The sequence below is a fragment of the Antechinus flavipes genome, chromosome 2 (genome assembly GCF_016432865.1).
Source record: "Antechinus flavipes isolate AdamAnt ecotype Samford, QLD, Australia chromosome 2, AdamAnt_v2, whole genome shotgun sequence".
NCBI classification, from domain to species: domain Eukaryota; kingdom Metazoa; phylum Chordata; class Mammalia; order Dasyuromorphia; family Dasyuridae; genus Antechinus; species Antechinus flavipes.
In genome coordinates, this window is record NC_067399.1 from 54615293 (window position 1) to 54622474 (window position 7182).

The 7182-nt window shown below is 34.4% G+C and overlaps 1 pseudogene; it reads left to right on the forward strand.

The window, feature by feature from the left end:
* The first annotated feature begins 4432 nt into the window (after positions 1–4432).
* Positions 4433–5253, forward strand: LOC127546411 (DNA-directed RNA polymerase III subunit RPC6-like; annotated as a pseudogene).
* The last annotated feature ends 1929 nt before the right edge of the window (positions 5254–7182 follow it).

A 7182-nucleotide genomic window follows, 5' to 3' on the forward strand; every position in this document is an offset into this window, starting at 1 on the left:
CTAAAGTCCCTTCTAGTTCTGGGGGAGATTTGGGAAATGGAATCTAGAATAGTCCCAGTGGTTCTTATGATCCATGCAATTCAGAAAAAGTGGGACCTCCGATAAAGAACATGATTTGAAAGTACAAATAAAAGAGAACTAATTGAGTCATAACTATTTTTTGGCTAAGGGATCTTCAGCTCTTTGGGATCCTGGACCACACTGGTGATGATCTGGAGCTACCTATGTATAGACCTCTTCTCCAAAACATGTTTTTAAATGCATAAAATAAAATACTTCAGATTACAAAGGAAATCAATTTTATTGAAATCATTATTCAAATATTTTGTTTTTTAAATAAATCCCCGTAGAACAAAGGAACAAACAGGTGGAGTGTGAGTGATTTGGGGGAGAGGAGGATGTCTTTAAGAAAATAGGCATAGAGAACCTGGGTTGTTTCTGCAGAGCTTTGATGGCAGATTTTAACAACAGGCGCTGACAAGAAGTAGTCAAATAGAAACGTTAGAAGCTTAGAAATTGAGGAGTAATAAGCTGTCAGGGAGGAGATCAAGCAGCATCGGCTAATTCATCGAACAAACACAAATGTCCTTGCTAACAGGAGACAGTGAAAGCCAGATTCCTCCTCTTTTTATCTATGAAAAACTGCATTTATCAAAATAAGCAAAATATGTGAGGTATGGAATTCAGTTCATTGAAGGGCAGGGTTTTATTGGTTGATTGGTAAATTGAAACACATGGAGAAGTGCTATATGGAGGAATACATTGGCGACTGTATTACTCATTTTTATTGGTTAATCTCTAATAAGAACCAGCTGGTAATAAAATCAAGAATGGAGTTCGTGGGAACCCACCCTTTGTGGAGAGCAGGGTTGGTGTCAATACTAGAAACATATGAGCACAAAGAAAAAAGATATAGGTGGCTTGTGGAGGTCAGTTATATAAAGAGCTGGGGAACAGAGGTGAGACTACAGCTGAAGACAATAACAGTTCTTATGATATGGAATTGGGTAGGGAGACCAGTGTCAGCTGAATCCACTGTGAAATAGAAAAGGATCCATTTGGAGACTCTCTTCATTGCGATCTCCATCCTCCATACCTAGCCCCACAACAGCCTTTCATATCACACAAGGACAAATTTGTCTAATTAAAAACAAAACCCAAAATCAACCAACCAAAATTCCAAAAAGAGCAGGTAGATAATTAGAAAAGTTTTCATGTGAATTACAAGATTCTCATGGGCCACCCCTTTCCCTTCTTCCCAACCATACATAACTATTACTTCATTTCTACTTTATAAAGTTCATAGAATTGTAGACATAGAACTGAAAGGGAACTTAGAGGCTGTTCAGTTTAACCTTCTCATTTCTCATGAGATCCAAGGTGTTGGCATTTGAGCTTGGTCTTCTGACTTCAGAATCAATGATCTGTTCATTCTTCCGTATAGCTCTGGTCTTTCAGTGTGCATACGTACATTTGTGTAGATGCACGTACATATAATATGTTTGTATTATACATATGCAACATACATATACATACATATAATATACAATAGTGTATGTAATACATATATGTTTTATATGTTTAATATATATATATATCATAATATATATGTATACACACATATGTGTATAGGTGTGTATGTGTAGTACAGATTCATTGCAAAAGGATAATTGGCTGGACCTAGAATTGCCAGAGAGAAGAAACATCACTGTCTTGGGAAATTCCAAAGCTTTTTTTTTTTTTTTTTTAAATAAGCCCAAGATTTCTCCTTGAAACTAAGGCTTATCTCTGTAATACCAATATTTTTCCAATTAAGTTGGATGACTTTGAGTCGTGGAAAGCCACAGCCTTTGAAGAACTGAAATTGAGTGATAACATGTGAGTATCATTTTGAACACAGAAAGATATTTATACTGACAGAAAAGTTTTAGAATTTGATTTCTGAATCCTTCTTGTTTTATCTACTCATTTAGGGAAGAAAATCCACCTCTTCAAACCTTTGATTCTAATAAGTGGAAATGTATTGTCTCCTATTTTCCTGTCCTCGGTGAGATCAGTGATTCCTAGTCTTTTAGGATTTCTAATGCCTTGTAGTAGTTTGTTCAACTGAATTGACTGCTATCAATTTTAATTTTAGATTCCTTTAAGTTGTTTCATCCCCAACAAAATGTTATATGATATGTACTTATATTTGCCTTTTTAATTAAAATAACTTAACATTTTTTAAATTGAAAATTAAATGTCAGAATGAAGACCAGTGTTAGTATTAGGAAAACTGAGTTCAAGATGTACCTTTAACCTATGCTTCACAGGAGAATTACTTAACTTCTCATTGTCTCCTTTCCCCACCTCCACAACTTTCTAAATCTATAAATCACTAATGATGTTGTAATCTATAACATTGAAGGGATTTTTTTGATACTGGGAATTCCCCATATTGCTGAAATTAGGTCTAGAACAGTAATTTAAATTTTTTTTTACCTGTGAGTCTTTCTCACTGGAGAAATTTTTACATGATCTTGGATATATAGGCATATACAATAGGTATACAAATCAAACATGAACTGATAATAAATCATAATTTCATAACCTTCACATTCAATTACAAGACCCTATATGGGGTGGTGATCCAGAGTTTAAGAAGCTGGATTCTAGACCATCAAAAGAAATTTTGATTAATTTGGAAAGCCATTATAAAAATGAAAATTGGTGATTGTAATATGTAATGATGAATAACAGAAAGTCCCAAGCTTTTATTTATTTTTTATTTTTTTATTTTTTACAAAATGACATTGCAGCAGCTCCTTTGGTTATTTCCATTTCCAAAATGTTATCTATAAAGCCAATTTAGATTTGCTTTCCAAAGATATTGGGAGATTTGGTGACATCCTTTAAGTCCTGTAAGGCTAACTGATCCCCAATTGCTGCTTGATTACATTCATGCTTCAAGAAATGGAATACCCCAATTGAACCTTGGCAATCTCAACTTGGCTCAGTTACAGTACTCTTTTTGCTTTCCGTGCTCGGTCCATGGTCAGCACACTCTCTACATGGAGTGGGGAGAACACTTGGCTGGACAAAGTGCTCCTCTGGTTCTTCCTGTTTTGTCCTAAGCAATTGGAACAAGGAGAGAAGTTCATAAGACCACAGAATCTTTGAGAAGAGACCTTTGAGGTCATGTTGGGCAACTAAATGTAGAAAATTCTTCTTCCTTTTCTCTAAAGATTTTCTTCCTGAAAATAAAGCCATGACTGTCTCATTTGCCCACCTCTATGATCCTCTAAGGTATGGAGTAGAGATTGGGAGAAAAGAAACAGAAAAGGAGCCTTTTTTCCTCTTTCTATCGCTCTTAATAAAGTTGCCTGGTGTCTGGATCCATGCCAAGGTGATTGGATTGCTTTCTGATCCTTGATGAAAGAAGAGGGAAGCCTATATGGAGAAAGTACTTCTTCCCAGACTTCTAGACTTCTTCCCTCTTTCTAGACCAGAAACAGGAAGGAAGATGGAATATAAACACCACTGAAGGAAAAAAGCCTGCTCCATAAACTTTTTGACTTTCTAAACTTGATTTCTTCAAACTTCTTACTTTGGAATCTTTTTGCCTTGAATTTAAAAATTATTTTGAAGCATACAGTGGAGACAATGCTGGAGTTGAACAACTAATGTACCTAGATTTTTATCCTGGCTCTGTGGCAAAAATAATAATAATAAAATAATATTTACATACAACTTCAACATTAGCAAGAATACATGCTATTTTACTGAATTATCACAACAGTTTATTAAGGTAGGTATAATGGTGTCAATTTTATAGATGTGGCAGCTAATGCTGAGAAAGATTAAATGACTTGTCCATTATTACACAGCTTCTTATTAGCTATGTGATTCTTGGAGAATTTACTTTTCTTCTCTAGTCCTCAATTTTTTTATCTATAAAATGACAAGGTGGACTAGGTTAGAAGTGTCCATATATTAATCAGATTAAATGTAATTGGAAAATATTTAATAATGTTTACATAATATTTAACATTAATAATATTTTATCATTGTTAATACTATGAATAATATTTATTAAATAAATTAAAATAATGTTAAATGTGGTTTTCCAAACCAATAGGCAGCCCTTGGAAATTTTTGTGCATAGTAGTATTTTTGGTGTCATTTGAGCTTGACAGGGCTATAGTGGATGATCTCTGACATCCCTCCCACCCCTAAAATATTATGCTCACAGCTATATGTTGAATTGCACTCAGTTCCACGACTTTATAAGATCATATGTGTTGATGACATCTTTTGAAGTTCCACAGGTTGGAGAGGGAAGTATCTCTATTCCTTAAGGAACTGAGGTTAGTAGCATGGGGGTGGGAGGTTACCTGAAGTTCAAGCTAACTCCCAATGTCTCTGTCCTGGCTGTACCAAACACTGCTTCCTCATGGCTGAAAGGAAAGGAAAGATATAGTCTCAGGATGCAAACACAGTTAAAATATAAAACAGGACTAGAGAATTAATTCATCAATTCTCTTGTGAGATCACAGATCAAGTTATTCAGAATGATATGCCTTATATAGAAGCCCAACAAAGGGCAATGGATATCAATACAGACTCTTACTTATGGGACAGTTGGATTTCTTAAGGAGCAATATAGGCCTTCAGTACAGAATAAAAGAATCTCAAATATTGTTAAAATAAAGGAATCAGATAACCAAGAGAAACTAATGTACCAAACCATAGAGGATGCTAGAAACAAAGGTAACTGGATCAGAGCTATTCGATATAACTTGCTATGAACAGAAAACAACAAGATATGAAGGAATTTAGAAAGTAAAAAAAAAAAAAACTTAAAGGTTTTAAATTTGTGGTCATCTCAAAAAAAAGAAGTTTTATATGCTGTATAATTTATGATCTGATTGATCAGTAACTGGTGGAACTTGTTATAGTGACCAGCATTTTAAAATGCTGGTCACTATAACAAGAATTTAAAATTCTTACAAGGCAAGGCTGAGATAGCTAGAGAAAGCAAATAGAATCACATGATCCAAAGAATAGTTCATTTGTTTCATCTCATAAAATATGATATTAGTATGGTAGAGTTGTCCATGGAAGATGTTGAAACAATTTTGAACTTATTTATTTATGATGGCAAAGTAGAAATGACCATCATTGCTACAAAGGAACATTTTTGATGACTACTCTGAAGATGGTGAAATTTCATCATCAAATTTTATTTATATGATATAATGGCTGGAATTGTAACAGCAAAGTGTGTATTCTGCTCACGTTTTACAAATGCAAGAAGAAAATGAAATTACTTTGAAAGCCAAGAATTATATTAATCATGAAGCATTGAAGTAGGTTAAAAGCAAACTTCACTTAGAGATAGATTTACTGTTGTGAAGAACATATTTGTATTTATGAAGATTAAATATTCTGCTATATGTTAATGAGTGGACTAAAAGTATATGAGGCAGCTCTTAGAGATTAATAGTGAAACCATTCCAATTACTAATAAAGAACTGTGAAAATATACGGAATTCACCTACCAAGTTGTCAAGAGGTATTATTTTGAATGATTAAGAGAAAAAATATCTACAAGATAATTCTGACATTTGTCAAGGGCAAGAGTAATAAAAGGAACTTGAAATTTCCTCTTCCTATGTTGTTGCTAGAGACAAGGAATTTTGAGTTGGCTGTTGCAGATATTGTGAAAAAGCACTATATCTGGTTCACTACTACCGTTATCATTTTCCCATCATCAATTGAGCTAGGAGTTGAAAGCTTCCAGATGAAAAGACTTAAGGTTGTAGAAAGAATCACAGCATGGACAATGAATAGACTACATTGTTATGTGGAAAAGTTAGCCATTGTTCTCTCCAAATAACTCTATTTTCCCCACATAATGGAAGGTAAAAGTACTTGAAAAGTACAATGCTAAATTCTAAAAGAGATGATTCTTACCCTCAAGAAATTCACATTATAATGTGGATAGATAGCAAGAAAGGAGAATTGCACTGTATGGCAGATGAAAAGGCCATGAGTCCAGCTGACAAAGTAACAGGAAAGATGGTAAAACCTGTGGATCTTGGGGAGCAGTGACACAGCAAACAGTCCTCAACCAATAACTGTTGGGAAGGGGGTAGCTGGGTGGGCCCAAGGATTAAAGTAGAATGTCTGGATTACTTCTAACCAAGATGGAATTGGAGGAGAGGGAGTAGGGGTAGATTAGTATCCAACTAAAAGTAGATATCCATTACTTGGAGGGATTGTGGGAACAAGAAATTTGGGATTAAGTTAGGAATGGAGAAAGATTTCCCAAACACAATTCATTCTGGCCCCTGTGGGTATCTCTTGGTGAACTGAGACAAGTGAAAGTAGGGTCTTCATTTTCCTGCCATGATGGTTTCTAGAATTGTTCTGTTTCCAGGCCATGCTGTGGTTAGGCTGAGGCAGAGAAGCAGTTTAGTAGAAGTATAAAAACTTCAAGACAAAAATAATGACAATTACCAAGGGTATATATCTTTTTTTTTACTTTTTTTTTTTTTTTTACTATTCTTCTTTATTAAAATCATTAGTTTCTATTGAGATATTTGCTGTAGTTTATAGTATCTTATGTTTAACTTAGTAATCGGTTCCATTGTTTTCCATCATGACAAATAATAATTGCACTTGGAAGTGTGATTATATATTGAGCTTTAAAAAGGTGGTAGCTTAATAAAATTGACCTTTATTCAACAAGGAAAAAAAGCTGAGGTTAAATGAAAATGGTTTTCAGTGGGGAAAATTGTGAACTCACAGATCTTTAATTTTCTGCCCCCCAAACTTTGTCATTTATCCAAAATAAATCTAATCAAGTGTGAATCTAAATTGAATCCAATCTAAAATCATGTGACTGGGGTTTTCTATATAATACAGAGAATTTTAGTAGATAAATTTTAGCAGTTCATAGATGTAGAAATAATAAAACTCTGAGAGAGACAGATGGAAAGAAAGAGAAAGAAACAGAAACAGAAAGGGTCAGAGACAGACAGAGATAGAGATAGAGAGACAGATAGACATATAGAAAGGGACAGAGACAGACAGGCAGAGAGACAGAGACCAAGAGGGAGACAGAGAAAGAGAGACAGAGAGTGAGATAGAGACAGAGACAAACAGACACAGAAACAGATATAGAGACAGAGGCAGAGG